Below are 19655 nucleotides of genomic sequence, written 5' to 3' on the forward strand. Positions count from 1 at the left end.
ATGTCTCCTATGAAAGGCCACTTCTCCGAGGTCAGGAAATGTAAACCTACCAGATACATAGAAATAAAAACAGCAATTAGGCAAAATGAGGTAACAGAGGAACATGTTTCAAACGAAGGAACAAGATAAAACCCCAGAACAATAACTAAGTGAAGTGGAAATAGGCAATCTACTCAATAGAGAGTTCAAGGTAATGATCATAAAAGATCAAAGAGCTTGAGAGAAGAATGGATGAACAGAGTGAGAAGTTAGAAGTTAGAAGTTAGAAGTTAGAACTCTGTTTTTAAACAGAGTTAGAAAATATAAAGAAGAACCAAACAGAGATGAATAATACAATAACTGAAATGAGAAGTACACTAGAAGGAATCCACAGTAGATTAAATGATACAGAGGAATGGATCAGTGAGCTGGAAGAGGGAGTAATGGAAATCACTGAAGCCAAACAGAAAAAAGAATAAAAAGAAATGAGGACAGCTTAAGAGACCTTTGGGACAACATCAAGCGTACTAACACTTGCGTTGTAGGGGTCCCAGAAAGAAAAAAGAGAGGCGCAGAGAATATATTTGAAGATGTAATAGCTGAAAACTTCCCTAACCTAGGGAAGGAAATAGGCATTCAGGTCCAGAAAGCAGAGAGAGTCCCAAACAGAATCAAGCCAAAGAGGAACATACAAAGACACATTGTCAAAAATTGTAAAAAATTAAAGATAAAGACAGACTATTAACAGCAGCAGGGAAAAGCAACCAAGTTATATATAAGGGAACTCCCATAAGGCTATCAGATGACTTTTCATCACAAACTCAGTACTCCAGAAGGGAGTGGCATGATATATTTAAAGTAATGAAAAGGAAAAACCTACAACCAAGAATACTCTACCCAGCCAGACTTTAAGACTTGAAGGAGAGATCAAAGTTTTACAGGCAAGATAAAGCTAAAAGAGTTTATCACTACTAAATCAGCTTTATAAGAAATATTAAAGGGACTTCTCTAGGCAAAAAAAAAAGGACACAACTAGAAACATGAAAATTACAAAGGAAAAAGCCCATTGGCAAAGGCAAATATACAGTAAAAGGTTATAAATTAACCACATACAAATCTAGTAGGAAAGTTAAGAGACAAAAGCAGTAAACATCTTCTACACATCTGCAATAAGTAGTTAAGGAATACACAAGACAAAATGATGTCGGGAATTCCCTGGTGGTCCAGTGGTTAGGACTCCGCATGTTCACTGCTGGGGCCTGGGTTCAACCCCTGGTTGGGGAACTAAGATCCCGCAAGCTGCCTGCAGCGCGGCCAAGAAAAAACCAAAACAAAACAGAAAGATGTAAAATATTATGTCAAAAACATTCATGGAGGAAGGGGAGTAAAAATGCAGGGTTGTTAAAAGGCCTTTGAAATTGAGAGATATGCAATTTAAAATAATCATGTGTGTATTAAACCTCATGGTAATCACATACCAAAAATCTATAATACAGAAAAGATAAAGGAATCCAAACATAACACTAGAGGTACCGTAGTCATCATATCACAAGGGAAGAGAACAAAAGAAGAAACAGACAAAAAAGAACAACCCCCAAACAATGAGCAAAATGGTAATAAGTACATGCTTATCAATAATTACTTTAAATGGACTAAATGCTTCAATCAAAGGAAAGAGTGGCTGAATGGATACAAAGACAAAACCCATATATGTGCTGCCTACAAGAAACTCACATCAGATCTAAAGACATACAAAGCAAAGGGATGGAAAAAGGTATTTCATGCAAATGGAAATCAAAAGAATGCTGGGGTAGCAATACTTATCAGACAAAATAGACTTTAAAACAAAGACTGTAACAAGAGACAAAGAAGGACATTACATAATGATTAAAGGATCAATACAATGAGATATAACAATTACAAGTATATATGCAGCCAACACAGGAGCACCTAAATACATAAAATATTAACAGACATAAAGGGATAAATTGGCAGTAACAATAATTGTAGGGGACTTTACCATCCCACTTACAATGGACAGATCATTCAGACCAAAAAAAGAAAAAGATCAATAAGGAAACACTGGCCTTTTATGCCACATTAGACCACGTGGATTTAATAGATCTATATAGACCATTCCAACTAAAAGCAGCTGAATGCAGTTTTTCAATTGCACATGGAACATTCTCCGGGATAAATAACATGCTAGGGCACAAAAACAAGTCTCAGTAAATTTAAGAAAACTGAAATCATATAAAGCATCTTTCCGACCACAATGCTATGAGACTAGAAATCAACTACAAGGAAAAAAAATTGCAAAAAACAAGTGGAAGCTAAACAACATGCTACTAAACAACCAATGGAGCACTGAAGAAATCAAAGGAGAAAAAAATCAAAAAATAGCTGGAGACAAATGAAATAAAAAAAAAAAAATCCAAAATCTGTGGGACACAGATCAGAAAAGCAGTTCTAAGAGGCAAGTTTATAGCGATACAAGCCTATATTAGGAAATAAGAAAAATCTCAAACAACCTAACCTTACATCTAAACTAACTAGAAAAAGAACAAACAAAACCCAAAGTTAGCAGAAGGAAAAAAAATCATAAAGATCAGAGCAGAAATAAATGAAACAGAGACTAAAAAACAATAAGAAAGATCAATGAAACTAAGAGTTGGTTCTTTGGTTCCTTAAAAAAATAAAAATAGAGCTACCATATGATCCTGCAATCCCACTCCTGGGCATATATCCAGAGAAAAACATGGTTTGAAAGGATACAGGCACCCCAATGTTCATTGCAGCACTGTTTACAATAGCCAAGACAAGGAAGCAACCTAAATGTCCACTGACAGATGAATGGATAAAGAAGCTGTGGTACGTACACACAATGTAATATTACTCAGCCATTAAAAAGAATGAAATAATGCCATTTGCAGCAACATGGATGGACCTGGTGATTATCATACTAACTGAAGTAAGTCAGAGAAAGACAAATATTGCATAATATCGCTTATAAGCAGAATCTTAAAAAAATGATATAAATGAACGTATTTACAAAACAGAAACAGATTTACAGACTTAGAGAACACACTTATGGTTACCAAGGGGGAAGGGTGAGGAGGAGGGTTAGACTGGGAGTTTGGGATTGCCATGTACACACTGCTATATTTAAAACAGATGACCAACAAGGACCTACTGTATAGCACAGGGAACTCTGCTCAATATTCTGTAACAACCTAAATCGGAAAAGAATTTGAAACAGAATAGAAACATGTATATATATAACTGAAGCACTTTGCAGTACACCTGAAACACAACACTGTTATTCAACTATATCCAACATAAAATAAAAATTAAAAAAATAAAAATGAGTTGGTTCTTTGAAAAGCTAAACAAACCTGATAAACCTTTAGCCAAACTCATCAAGAAAAAAAGGAAGGGGCCCCAAATCAATAAAGTTAGAAATGAAAGAGGAGAAGTTAAAATTGACACCACAGAAATATAAAGGATCACAAGAGATTACTGTGAACAGCTATATGTCAATAAAATGGACAATATAGAAGAAATAGATTCGTGGAAATGTACAATCTCCCAATACTGAACCAGAAAGAAAAGGAAAAATATGAACAGACCAATTATCAGTAATAAAACTGAATCAGTAATAAAGAAGAAAAAAACTCCCAACAAACAAAAGTCCAGGACCAGATGGCTTCACAGGAGAATTCTATCAAACATTTAGAGAAGAGTTAATACCTATCCTTCTCAAACTATTCCAAAAAATTGCAGAGGAAGGAACACTTCCAAACTTTTTCTATGAGGCTAGCATCACCCTGACACCAAAACCAGACAAAGATATCACACAAAAAGAAATTTACTGTCTAATATTACTGATGAACATAGATGCAAAACTCCTCAACAAATTAACAAACTGAATCCAACAATATGTTAGAAGGATCATACAATACGATCAAATGGGATTTATCCCAAGAATGCAAGAATGGTTCAATATCTACAATCCATGTGACATATCACATAAAAAATTGAATAAAAGACTAGCCAGAGCAGCTGAAGCCCTGCAGAAACCAAACTGGCGGCTGGCAGTGGACCCTCTCTAGGGCCTAAGATGGATCTTGTACCCAATTGTTTTTTTACACCATACATATATTCGGCCACATGGCCAGAGGATGACATCTTCCAACAAGCTATCAGTCTCCTGATTATAACAAATCTCAGTGCATATAACCTTTATTTCTTCTTTGCAACACTGAGTTATTATTTTGTCTATGATCATTCATTAATGAAACACTCACAATTTTTCAAGAATCAAGTCTATCAAGAGATTATGCATTCTGTCCAGTCAATGCCATGGATCAGCATCCCCAGAGTTTCACTGTTCCTGATAGAGGTTACAGCAAATTGTATGACAGCATAAAGAGTTTCCATACGGCTGGTTTTGATTCATTGCTGTTATCCTGCTCTTTCTCTTTTTCACTGACATGCTGATCTACTGGATTCACAGAGATCTTCATCATAGACTTGTATATAAGTGCTTACACAAACCTCATCACATCTGGAAGATTCTGACTCCATTTACAAGTCATGCTTTTCACCATCTGGCTGGCGTCCTTCAGAGTCTGACTTGCCACATATACCTTTTTATTTTCCCCTTACACACGGTAGTTTATTTAGGTTTGTATGTCTTGGTCAATATCTGGACAATTTCCATTCATGATGGTGACTTTCATGTTCCCCAAATCTTAAGGCCATTTATTAGTGGCTCAGCTCATCATACAGACAACCACATGCTCTTTGACCATAACTATGGACAGTATTTCACATTGTGGGATAGAGTTGGAGGCTCCTTCAAAAATCCCTCCTCCTTTGAAGGGAATGGACCAATTAGTCATGTGAAGATGACAGAAGAAGAGAGCAAGAGCCATGCAGGAAATGGTTGTAAAAATGAAAAATTATTCAATGTAGAGTTTACAAGACTGAGTAGATTATTGCCCAATTATTAAATATTTTTGGTCAAGAAAAATAATCTACATACATACAGCCTAGAGGCATAGCAAGTGAATAGTATCATTTGAAAATCAGTATTGTGGGTATAGCTGAGTAATGATCATAATGGTAGGTCAAGGGAACATGTCGTGAATACCAAGATTTTAACCTCATGCTTGAAATAATGGACATTGGTCTAAGGGACAAGTTGTGTCTTTCTAGCCAGCAGATCTGTAATTTGAATAGCTTGAACAATGATTTTTTAAAAGATAGAGGATAAATTATCAAGGGGACTAGGTTATGCCCTTTTGCCTTAATTCATCCATATTCATTAAGTAAAATTCATTGTGATTAATGGTATCAAGACTAAACACCACAACAAAGAAATATTAATATAAAGATTGTTCCTTGTTTCAGGAATGACTATTCAGTATTTGTATGATAACGACTACTTGTAGTATTTTGTTCAAGTGGAAACACTGGTGTGAAAAAAATTGTTATATAATGTATTAGCAGCTCAGTGGCCTGATTAATAGCAGGTGTTATAAAATTATTGTCTTCCTACGCATAGAAAACTTATTTTCTGGAGACGCTGTCAAATATTACATTTTAATGATGAACAAATAAATTGAAATTTTAGAAAATATTAATACTCTGATGATTTAATCCAGATCTGGGATTATTTAAAGATTTTGATGGTTACTGTTTTAAACCATTATTTAATAAGTGTAAAATTATGTGACTGAATATATTTAGAAAGGGAAATTTGATGCCCAAATAATATATTTGATCCTACTGACTTTTTAATTAAATTGATGCATTTATGTTTCAAAGTTACAATCCTATGATTTTCCATAAAAGGAAATAGTTGCCAAATATTTAGGCCTATCACTGAAGATTAGTTTTGAAATTTTATTTTCCCTCCTCTTTCTTCACTTTTCCCCATTTCCTCTACAAAACGATTTAACAAATACTTTTATAAAGAAATGTCATGTGTTACAACAAATATGTTGGGAAAACATGGTTTGCAAAGATATTCTATAATCTATTTATGTAAAAATCAATAGAAGTTGATTATGACTGTTTAAAAAATTGAATAAAAATAATATGATAATCTCAATGGATGCAGAAAAAGCCTTTGACAAAATTCAACATTCATTTATGATTAATCCTTTATACCCACTTTGTGAAGTTAACACACCTCAATGTAATAAAGGCCATATATGAGAAGTCCACAGCCAACATCATACTCTGATAAAAAGGTGAAAGCATTTCCTCTAAGATCAGGAACAAGACAAGAATGTCCACTCTCCCCACTTTTATTCAGCACAGTATTGGAAGTCCTAGCCACAGAAATCAGATAAGAAAAATGGGAAAGAAAGAAGTAAAATTGTCACTGTTTTCAGATGACATGGTACTATACATAGAAAATCCTAAAGACACCACTGAAAAACTACTAGAGTTCAATGAATTTGGCAAGGTTGCATGATACAAAATTAATATACAGAAATATGTTGCATTTCTGTACACTGATTATGAACAATCAGAAAGACATTTTAAAAAGAGTCCCATTTATCATCATATCAAAAAAATAGGATACCTAGGAATAAGTCTAACTAGGGAGATAAAAAGACTTGTACTTGGAAAACTATAAGACACTGTGAAAGAAACTGAAGATGACACAGATGGAAAGATATACCATGTTCATGGACTTGGAGAATTAATACTGTTAAAATGATCATACTTCCCAAGGCAATCTACAGATTCAATGAAATTCCTACCAAAATACTGAACATATCTCACCCAATTAGAATAAATAATTCTAAAATTTGTATGTAAACACAAAAGACCCTGAACAGCCAAAACAATCTTGAGAAAGAAGAACACAGCTAGAGGTATCACGTTCCCTGACTTCAGACTATAATACAAAGCTACGATAATCAAAACAGTATAGTGCTGGAACAAAAACATACACATATATCAAAGGGAAAGAACAGAGAGTTCATAAATAAACCCACACATTTATGGTTAACTAATCTATGATAAAGGAGGCAAGAATTTACAATGGGGAAAAGACAATCTCTTCAATAAGTGGTGCTGAGAAAACTGAACAGCTACAGGTAAAAGAATGAAATTAGAACATTTCTTCACATCTTATACAAAAATGAACTCAACATGGATTAAAGTCCTAAAGGTAAGACAAGAAACCATAAGACTCCTAGAAGAAAACATAGGCAGAATACTCCTTGACATAAATCACAGTAATATTTTTTGTTTCCTAGGGCAAAGGAAACAAAAGCAAAAATAAACAAATGGCACCTAATTAAACTTAAAAGCTTTTGCACAGCAAAGGAAACCACTGACAAAATGAAAAACAGCCTACAGACTGGGAGAAAATATTTTCAGGTGATGACTATAACGGGGTTAATATCTAAAATATATAAACAGCTCATACTACTAAATATCAAAAAAGCAAACTCAATCAAAAAATGGGCAGAAGACCTGAATAGACATTTTTCCAAACAAGACATACTGATTGCTAACAGGCACATGAGAAGATGCTTGACATCACTAATCAGGGAAATGCAAATCAGAACCACAGTGAAATATCACCTCACACCTGTCTGAATGGCTATGATCAAAAAGGACCACAAATAACAAAAGTTGACGAGGATGTGGAGAAAAGGGAACCCTTGTCTACTGTTGGTGTGAGTGTAAATTGGTGCAGCCACTATCAAAAACAGTATGGGGGTTCTTCAACAAACTAAAAATAAAACTACTAAATGATGCAGCAATTCCACTCCTGAGTATAGATCAAAAGAAAACAAACACACTAATTTGAAGAGATACATGCACACCAATTTTCACAGCAGCATTATTACAATAGCCAAGACATGAAAGCAACCTAACTTTCCATCAACAAATGGGTGAAGATGTGAGACATCTATATCTAAATATAGATATATATTAAACACACACACAGAGTGGAATGCTATTTAGCCTTAGAAAAAAATGAAATTTTGTCATTTGCAAAAACATGGATGGACCTGAAGGGTATTATGCTTAGTAAAGTAAGTCAGACAAAGAAAGACAAATATTGTATGTTACCACTTACAGTGGAATCTAAAAAATAAAACTAACTAATGAATATAATAAAACAGAAACAAAGTCATAGATTTAGAGAACAAACTGGTGGTGACCAGTGGGGAGAGGGAGGAGTGAGGGCAAAAAAGAGTATGGGGAGAGTGGAAGTGACCCCTGAACCAAGATGGTGGAGTAGAAGGACATGCTCTCACTCCCTCTTGTGAGAACACCAGAATCACAACTAGCTGCTGGACAATCATTTGACAGGAAGACACTGAAACTCACCAAAAAAGATACCCTACATCCAAAGACAAAGGAGAAGCCACAATGAGATGGTAGAGGGGCACAATCACAGTAAAATCAAATCCCATAACTGCTGGGTGGGTGACTACAGACTGGAGAACACTTATACCACAGAAGTCCACCCACTGGAGTGAAGGTTCTGAGCCCCACGTCAGGCTTCCCAACCTGGGGGTCCAGCAACGGGAGGCGGAATTCCTAGAGAATCAGACTTTGAAGGCCAGTGGGATTTGATTGCAGGACTTTGAGAGGACTGAGGGAAACAGAGACTCCACTCTTGGAGGGCACACACAAAGTAGTGTGCACATCAGGACCCAGAGGAAGGAGCAGTGACCACAGGGGAGACTGAACCAGACCTAATTGCTAGTGTTAGAGGGTCTCCTGCACGGGGAGGTGGGGGGGGTGGGGTGGAGGGGGTGGCGGTGGCTCACAGTGGGGACAAGGACACTGGCAGCAGAAGTTATGGGAAGTACTCCTTGGTGTAAGCCCTCCCAGAGTCTGTCATCAGTCCCACCAAAGAGCCCAGGTAGGCTCCAGTGTTGGTTTGCCTCAGGCCAAACAACCAACAGGGAGGAAACCCAGCCCCATCCATCAGCAGTCAAGGGGATTAAAGTTTCACTGAGCTCGGCCCACCAAACAACAGTCAGCTCTACAAACCACCAGTCCCTGCCATCAGGAAACTTGCACAAGCCTCTATAGCTTCATCCACCAGAGGGAAGACAGCAGAAGCAAGAAGAACTACAATCCTGCAGCCTGTGGAACAAAAACCACATTCACAGAAAGATAGACAAGATGAAAAAGGCAGAGGGCTATGTACCAGATGAAGGAACAAGATAAAACCCCAGAAAAACAACTAAATGAAGTGGAGATAGGCAACCTTCCAGAAAAAGAATTCAGAATAATGATAGTGAAGATGATCCAGGACCTCGGTAAAAGAATGGAGGCAAAGATCGAGAAGATGCAAGAAATGTTTAATGAAGACCTAGAAGAATTAAAGAACAAACAAACAGAGATGAACAATACAATAACTGAAATGAAAACTACACTAGAAGGAATCAATAGCAGAATACCTGAGGCAGAAGAACGGATAAGTGACCTGGAAGACAGAATGGTGAAATTCACTGCCGTGGAACAAAGAGAAAAGAAATGAAGACAACCTAAGATACCTCTGGGACAATGTTAAATGCAACAACATTCGCATTATATGGGTCCCAGAAGGAGAAGAGAGAGAGAAAGGACCTGAGAAAATATTTGCAGAGATTATAGTAGAAACCTTCCCTAACATGGGAAAGGAAATAGCCACCCAAGTCCAGGAAGAGCAGAGAGTCCCATAAGGATAAACCCAAGGAGAAACACACTGAGACACACAGTAATCAAATTGGCAAAACTTAAAGACAAAGAAAAAATTATTGAAAGCAGCAAGGGAAAAATGACAAATAATATACAAGGGAAGTCCCATAAGGTTAACAGCTGATTTCTCAGCAGAAACTCTACAAGCCAGAGGGGAGTGGCATGATATACTTAAAGTGATGAAAGGGAACAACCTACAATTAAGATTACTCTATCCGGCAAGGATCTCATTCAGATTCGATGGAGAAATCAAAAGCTTTACAGAACAGCAAAAGCTAAGAGAATTCAGCACCACCAAACCAGCTCTACAACAAATGCTAAAGGAAATTCTCTAAGAGGCAAACACAAAAGAAGAAAAGGACCTATAAAAACAAACCCAAAACAATTAGGAAAATGGTCATAGGAACATACATATCAATAATTACCTTAAACGTGAATGGATTAAATGCTCCAACCAAAAGACACAGGCTTGCTGAATGGATACAAAAAAAAGACCCATATATATGCTGTCTACAAGAAACCCACTTCAGACCTAGGGACACATACAGACTGAAAGTGAGGGGATGGAAAAAGATATTCCATGCAAATGGAAATCAGAAGAAAGCTGGAGTAGCAATACTCATAACAGATAAAATGGACTTTAAAATAAAGAATGTTACAAGAGACTAGGAAGGACACTACATAATGATCAAGGGATCAACCCAAGAAGATATGACAACTGTAAATATATATGCACCCAACATAGGAGCACATCAATACATAAGACAACTGCTAACAGCTCTAAAAGAGGAAATCGACAGTAACACAATAATAGTGGAGGACTTTAACACCTCACTTCCACCAATAGACAGATCATCCAAACAGAAAATTAATAAGGAAACACAAGCTTTAAATGACACAATAGACCAAATAGATTTAACTGATATTTATAGGACATCCCATCCCAAAACAGCAGATTACACTTTCTTCTCAAGCGCGCACGGAACATTCTCCAGAATAGATCACATCTTGGGTCACAAATCAAGCCTCAGTAAATTTAAGAAAATTGAAATCATATCAAGCATCTTATCTGACCACAACGCTATGAGATTAGAAATCAAGTACAGGGTAAAAAACTTAAAAAACACAAACACATGGAGGCTAAACAATACATTACTAAATAAGCAAGAGATCACTGAAGAAATCAAACAGGAAATCAAAAAATACCTACAGACAAATGACAATGAAAACAACGATGATCCAAAACCTATGGGATGCAGCAAAAGCAGTTCTAAGAGGGAAGTTTATAGCTATACAAGCCTACCTCAAGAAACAAGAAAAATCTCAAATAAACAATCTAACCTTACACATAAAGGAACTAGAGAAAGAACAACAAACAAACCCAAAGTTTGCCAAAGGAAAGAAATCATAAAGATCATAGCAGAAATAAATGAAATAGCAACAAAGAAAACAATAGCAAATATCAATAAAACTATAAGCTGGTTCTTTGAGAAGATAAACAAAACTGATAAATCTTTAGTCAGACTCATCAAGAAAAAGAGGGAGAGGACTCAAATCAATAAAATTAGAAATGAAAAAGAAGTTACAACAGACACCACAGAAATACAAAGCATCCTAAGAGACTACTATGAGCAACTCTATGCCAATAAAATGGACAACCTGGAAGAAATGGACAAATTCTTAGATAGGTATAACCTTCCAAGACTGAACCAGGAAGAAATAGAAAATATGAACAGACCAATCAGAAGTAATGAAATTGAAACTGTGGTTAAAAACCTTCCAACAAAGAAAAGTCCAGGACCAGATGGCTTCACAAGTGAATTCTATGAAACATTAGAGGTGAGCTATTACCCATCCTTCTCAAGCTCTTCCAAAAAATTGCAGAGGAAGGAACACTCCCAAACTCATTCTATGAGGCCACCATCACCCTGATACCAAGACCAGACAAAGATACTACAAAAAAAGAAAATTACAGGCCAATATTACTTATGAATATAGATGCAAAAATCCTCAACAAAATACTAGCAAACAGAATCCAACAACACATTAAAAGGATCATACACCGTGATCAAGTGGGGTTTAATCCAGGGATGCAAGGATTCTTCAATATAGGCAAATCAATCAATGTGATACACCATATAAACAAACTGAAGAAGAAAGACCATATGATCATCTCAATACATGCAGAAAAAGCTTTTGACAAAATTCAACACCCATTTATGATAAAAACTCTCCAGAAAGTGGGCATAGAGGGAACTTTCCTCAACATAATAAAGGCCATATACGACAAACCCACAGCAAACATCATTCTCAATGGTGAATAACTGTAAGCATTTCTGCTAAGATCAGGAACAAGGCAAGGATGTCCAGTCTCACCGCTATTATTCATCATACTTTTGGAACTCCTAGTCATGGCAATCAGAGAAGAAAAAGAAATATAAGGGATACAAATTGGAAAAGAAGAAGTAAAACTGTCACTGTTTGCAGATGACATGATACTATACATAGAGAATCCTAAAGATGCCATCAGAAAACTACTAGAGGTAGTCAATGAATTCGGTAAAGTTGCAGGATACAAAATTAATGCACAGAAGTCTCTTGCATTCCTATACACTAATGATGAAAAATCTGAAAGAGAAATTAAGGAAACACTCCCATGTACCATTACAACAAAAAGAATAAAATACCTAGGAAGAAAACTACCTAGGGAGATAGATAAAAGACCTGTATGCAGAAAACTATAAGATACTGATGAAAGAAATTAAAGATGATACCAACAGATGGAGAGACATACCATGTTCTTGGATTGGAAGAATCAATATTGTGAAAATGACTACACTACCCAAAGCAATCTACAGATTCAATGCAATCCCTATCAAATTACCAATGGCATTTTTTTACAGAACTAGAACAAAATATCTTAAAATTTGTATGGAGACACAAAAGACCCCAAATTGCCAAAGCAGTCTTGAGGGAAAAAAACAGAGCTGGAGGAATCAGACTCCCTGACTTCAGACTATACTACAAAGCTACAGTAATCAAGACATTATGGTACTGGCACAAAAACAGAGACACAGATCAATGGAACAAGGTAGAAAGCCCAGAGATAAACCCATGCACCTATGGTCAACTAACCTATGACAAAGGAGGCAATGATTTACAATGGAGAAAAGTCAGTCTCTTCAATAAGTGGTGCTGGGAAAACTGGACAGCTACATGTAAAGGAATGAAATTAGAACACTCCCTAACACCATACACAAAAATAAACTCAGAATGGATAAGAGACCTAAATGTAAGAACGGACACTATAAAATTCTTAGAGGAAAACATAGGAAGAACACTCTTTGACATAAATGATAGGAAGATCTTTTTTGATCCACCTCCTAGAGTAATGGAAATGACAACAAAAATAAACAAATGGGACCTAATGAAACTTAAAAGCTTTTGCACAGGAAAGGAAACCATAAACAAGACAGAAAGACAACCCTCATAAAGGAAGAAAATATTTGCAAAGAAATGAATGGACAAAGGATTAATCTCCAAAATATATAAACAGCTCATGCAGTTCAATATTAAAAAAACAAACAACCCAATCCAAAACTGTGCAGAATACCTTAATACATTTCTCCAAAGAAATACATTTCTCCAAAGAAGACATACACATGGCCACGAAGCACATGAAAAGCTGTTCAACATCACTAATCATTAGAGAAATGCAAATCAAAACTACAATGAGGTATCACCTCACACCAGTTAGAATAGGCATCATCAAACAATCTACAAACAACAAATCCTGGAGAGGGTGTGGAGAAAAGGGAACCCTCTTGCACTGTTGCTGGGAATGTAAATTGATACAGCCACTATGGAGAACCATATGAAGGTTCCTTAAAAAACTAAAAATAGAATTACCATATGATCCAGCAATCCCACTACTGGGCATATACCCAGAGAAAAACATAATTCCAAAAGACACATGCACCCCAATGTTCATTGCAGCACTATTTACAATAGCCAGGTCGTGGAAGCAACCTAAATGCCCATTGACAGACGAATGGATAAAGAAGTTGTGGTACATATATATAATGGAATATTACTCAGCCATAAAAAGGAACAAAACTGAGTCATTTGTTGAGACGTGGATGGACTCTGTATGACAGAGTGAAGTAAGTGAGAAAGAGAAAAACAAATATCGTATATTAACGCATGTATGTGGAACCTACGAAAATGGTACAGACAAACCGGTTTGCAGGGCAGAAGTTGAGACATAGATGTAGAGAACAAACGTATGGACACCAAAGGGGGAAAGCGGTGGGGGTGTAGGGATGGTGGTGTGATGAATTGGGCGATTGGGATTGACATGTATACACTGATGTGTATAAAATTGATGACTAATAAGAGCCTGCTGTATAAAAAAATAAATAAAATAAAATTCAAAAAATTTTTTAAAAAAAGGAAAGAGTATGGGAACAAGAAGTACAAACTACTATGATTAAAATAAATAAACTACAAGGATATATTGCACAGCACAGAGAATATAGCCAATATTTTATAACTTTAAATGGAGTATAGTCTATAAAATTTTTGAATGACTATGTTGAACACCTGAAACTATTGTGATATTTTTCTATTATGACATTTTAAACTATACCTTGATAAAAAATAAAAGAACATAAATAAAAGTAGCAAAACGGAGGAGTTACATACAAGGGAACTCCCACAAAGGGTTTCTGCTGAGAAATATGCCAGCATAAGACTACTGGCATATTTCTCAACAGAAAATTTTCAGGCCAGAAGAGAATGGGAAGACAAATACAAAATGTTGAAAGAAAAACACTCACCATGAATTCTATACTCTTTGAAGCTGTCCTTCAGAAATGAAGGAAGGATAAATAGTTTGCCATACAAAAGCTGAGGGAGTTCATTATCACTAGACCTGTCTTACAAGAAATGGTGAAAGGCAGTTTTGATTGCAAGTGAAAGGATGCTAATTAGTGTCATAAAAACATAAAAAGGTAGCATAAAACTCACTAGTAATGATAAATATATAGTGAAAGTTAGAGTCTACAATATATTAATGGGGGTGTATAATATACTAACAACACTAAAAGTTAAAAATAAATGTAGTAAAAATACCCATAAATACAAAAACCTGTTCTTAGTTTTACAATATAAAAGCATGTAAATTTTAACGATAATCTAAAATGTGAGGGATAGGAGAAGTAAAAGTGTAAAGTTTAGGAATTCTACTGAAATGAAGTTGTTATCAATTTAAAATAGAGTGTTATAATTTTAAGACATTTTAGGTAATCTTCATGGTAATGACAAAGGAAAAATCAGTAACAATTTCACAAAAGAACAAGATAAAGAAGTCAAAGAATACTGATGCCAAAAGACATCAAAACATGAAAAAAGATAGCAGGGTAAGAAACAAGGAACAATGAATCTACAAAACAACCAGAAGACAACAAAATGGCAATAATAAGTTCTTGCCTATCAATAATTACTGTAAACATATTAAATTCTCCAATCAAAAGACACAGAATGGCTGAATGGATAAGAAAACAAGCTCCAAAAATATGCTGCCTTAAAGAGACTCCCTTTAACCATAAAGGCACACACAAACAGAGAGAAGGAATGGAAAAAGACACTCCAAGCAAATGGTAACCCCCCTACTCCCCACAAAAAAAAGTGGCGGTAGCTATACTTACAGCAGACAAAATGGACTTTAAACTAAAAATCATAAAAATAAATAAGAAGGTCATTATCCATTATATAATTTTTAAAAAGTCAATCCATAATGTTATAGCAATTGTAAATATTTGTGCATCCAACATCAAAGTGCCAAAATACACACAACAAAAACTAACAAATCTAAAAGGAGAAATAAACATCAATACAATAATAGTTGGAGATTTTAATACTCCACTCTCAACAATGGATAGATCATTCTGATGGAGAACAAGGAAACAGTGTATTTAAACAACAATACAGTCCAAATGACCTAACAGACATATGTAGAACATGCTAGTCAACAGCAGAATTCACATTATTCTTGAGTGCACATGGAACATTTTTTAGGAGAGACCAAATGTTAGGGCATAAAACAATTCTTCAATAAGACTGAAATCATAACAAGAGGAAAACTGGAAAAAATTCACAAATACATGGAAATTAAACACTTTCCTGAACAACCAATGGATCGAAGAAGAAATTAAAGATAGAAAAGTTTGAGACAAATCAAAATGTAAACAAAATATATCAGAACTTATGGGATGCAGAGAAAAGCAGTTCTAAGCGTGAAGTTTATAGCAATAAACACTTACATTAAGAAGCAAGAATGATCCCAAATAAACAAACTAATTCTATACCTTAGGAACTTGAAAAATAACAAGCTGAGCCAAAAGTTAGCAGGAGGAAGGAAATAAAGATTAGAGCAGAAATTAAAGAAACAGAGAATAGGAAAATAGAAACTATTAAGCAAACTAAGAGTTGGTTCTTTGAAAAGAAACAAAACTGACAAACTCTAAGCTGGACTATCCAAGGAGAAAGGAGAGAGGATCCAAATCAAAATTTTAAATGAAAAAGGAGACATTACAACTGATACCACAGAAATACAAAAGATCATAAGATGATACTGTGAACAAGTATATGCTAACAAACTGGATAATCTAGAAGAAATGGAAAAATTCTTAGAAACATACAACCTACCATGGCTGAATCAGGAATAGAAAATCTGAATAGACCAATTACTAGTAAGGAAATTGAATCAGTAATCTAAAACCTCCCCATGAAGAAAAGCCAAGGGCCAGATTGCTTCACTGGTGAATTTTACTGAACATTTTGAGAATAACTAAGACAAATCCTTCTCAAACTCTTCCAAAAAATTGAAGAGGGAACACTTCCAAACTCATTTTACAAGGCCAGCATTATCCTGATACCAAAGCCAGATAAGGACATTACAAGAAAAGAAAACTACAGCCCAATATCCCTAATGAATGTAGTTGCAAGTATTCTCAACAAAATACTAGCAAAACCAAGTTTAGCAGGCACATTAAAAGGATCATCCACCATGATCAAGTGGAATTTATCCCTGGGATGAAAGGACCGTTCAACATACGTAAATCAATGTGATACATTACGTTAACAGAATGAAAGAAAAGAATCATATGATAATCTCAATGGACAAAGAAAAAGCATTTGATAAAATTCAATATCTATTCATGATAAAAACACTTAACAATTAGGCCTAGAAGGAACATAACTTGACATAATAAAAGACAACAAGTGACAAGCCCACAGCCAATACTATACTCGATGGTGAAAAGTTTAAAGCTTTTCCTCTAAGATCAGGAAAAAGACAAGTGTGCCCACTCTCACCACACCTAATCAACATAGTACTGGAAGTCTTAGCTAGAGCAGTCAGGCAAGAGAAACAAAGCCATCAGAATTAAAAAGGAAGAAGTCAGATTGTCTCTATTTGCAGATGACATGATTTTATATATAGAAAATCCTAAAAACTCCACCAAAAAACTGTTAGAACTAATCAATGAATTTGGTAAGGTTGCAGGATACAAAATTAACATACAAAAATCAGCAGCGTTTCTATACACTAACAATGAATTTTATGAAAAATAAATAAATCCCATTTATAATAGCATTAAAAATAAAATAGTAATAAATTTAACTAAAGAGGTGAAAAATTTCTACTCTGAAAATTACATTTCCATTGATGAAAGAAATAGAAGACACAAATAAATGGAAAGGTATTCATGCTCATGGATTGGAAGATTAATATTGTTGAAATGTCAGTACTACCAAAAGCCACCTGTAGATTCAATGCAATCCCTGGAGTTTGGGATTAAAATATACACACTACTATATACAAATTGGATAACTAACAAGGTCCTACGGTACAGCACAGGGAACTACACTCAATATCTTATAATAACCTATAATGGAAAATAATCTAAATATATATAAATAAAAATTATCTATATATATATATGTACATATATCTGAATCACTTTGCTGTACAACTGAAACTAACACAACATTGTAAATCAACTATATTTCAATAAAAGTTAAAAAAATAAGATTCTAATGGCATTTTTTTTTTACAGAAATAGAAAAAGACACTCCTAAAATTTGTTTAGTACCACCTAAAACCCTGAATAGCCAAAATAATAAGAAAGAAGAACAATGAAGGGGGCATCACACTTCCTGATTTCAAGCTATACTATAAAGCTATAGTAATTAAAATAGTATGGTACTGGGATTAAAAAAAGACAAAGAGACCAATGGAACCGAATCAAGCATATGCCTAACAAATTAAGCATAGAAGGAACATATCTCAACATAATAAAGGCCATAAATGACAAGCACCCAGCCAACATCATAAATCATATAAGGCCAACTAATATTTGACAATGGAGCCAAAAATACTCAATGGAGAAAAGAGTCTCTTCAATAAATGGCAGTGGGAAAATAGATTATTCACATGTAAAAGAATCAAACTTGACCCCTATCTTATACCACTCACAACAATTAACTCAAAATGGATGAAATACTTAAATGTAAGAACTGAAATCATGAAACTTCTAGCAGAAAACACAGGAAAAAAGCTCCTTGACATGGGTCTTGTTAATGAATTTTTTGAAGTCATACCTAATGTACAAGCAACAAAAGCAAAAATAAATACACGGACTACATCAAACTAAAAGGCTTCTGCATACCAAAAGAAACTCTCAACAAAGTGAAAAGACAACCTATGGAATAGGAAAATATTTGCAAACCATGTATCTGTTATTTATAAAATATATAAAGAACTCATACAGTTTAGCAAAAAACCAAGTAATCCAATATAAAAATGGGCAAAAAAAAACCCTCAAAAGACATTTTTTCAAATAAGATATACAAATGGCCAATAGGTACATGAAGGGATGCTCAATATCACTAGTAATTAGGGAATTGCAAATTAAAACCACAATGAGATATCACCTTATGCCTGTTATAATGGTCATTATCAAAAAGACAAGAAACAAATGCTGACGTGGACGTGGAGAAAAGGGAACCCTTGTGTTGGTGGGATTGTAAATTGGTGCAGCCACTTTGGAAAACAGTACGAAGTTTCCTCAAAAAATTAAAAACGGAACTACCATATGATCCAGCAAGTCCACTTCTGGGAACATATCCAAAGGAAATGAGAACACTAACTCAGATATCTGTAATCCCAGGTTCATAACATTATTTACAACAGCCAAGACATGAAAACAACCTAATGTCCATCAAGTGATGAATGGATAAAGATGATGTGGTATCATATACAATGGAATATTGTTCAGCTATTAAAAAAATGAGCAAATTCTACCATTTGCAACAACATAGATGGATCTTGTAGGCATTATACTAAGTGAAATAAATTAGAGAAAGACAAATACTGTATGATCTCACTTATACAGGAAATCTAAAAACTAACACACCAAACTCATACAAAAAGATCAGAGATCAGACTGGTTATTAGAAGGGACAATGAGGGGTGAGGGGAGGGGGAATTGGAGGAAGTTGATCAAAAGGTATAAACTTCCAGTTACAAGCAAGTACTAGGAATGTAAGCTACAACATGATATAGTTAACACCGCTGTATGATATACAGTATAGGAAATCTGTTAAAAGAGTAGACCCTAAGAGTTCTCATTACCAGGTGAAATTTTTTTCCTTTTGTTGTATCTATGAGATGATGATGTTAGACCTATTGTCATCATTTCAAAATCTATGTAAATCAAACTATATTGTACACTTTAAACTTTATACCATGGTACATGTCAATTATTTCCCAATAAAACTGGAAAAAATAGTTGAATAAATAAAAAAGGTGTTTGGTGGGGGACAAAAGGGTTCATATAAAAAATAATTGAATTCACTGGGATGTATATTTCACTAACATA

At 34.9% G+C, this 19655-nt stretch overlaps 1 long non-coding RNA gene and 1 pseudogene across 2 annotated transcripts in view; one reads left to right on the forward strand and one right to left on the reverse strand.

Moving 5' to 3' along the window:
* Positions 1-19655, reverse strand: part of LOC137226565 (uncharacterized) — a 115194-nt gene that overhangs the window by 21035 nt on the left and 74504 nt on the right. The gene's annotated exons all lie outside the window — the stretch shown is intronic.
* LOC137226562 (lathosterol oxidase pseudogene) lies at positions 313-5424 on the forward strand (annotated as a pseudogene).

The sequence above is a fragment of the Pseudorca crassidens genome, chromosome 6 (assembly GCF_039906515.1).
Source record: "Pseudorca crassidens isolate mPseCra1 chromosome 6, mPseCra1.hap1, whole genome shotgun sequence".
NCBI lineage: Eukaryota > Metazoa > Chordata > Mammalia > Artiodactyla > Delphinidae > Pseudorca > Pseudorca crassidens.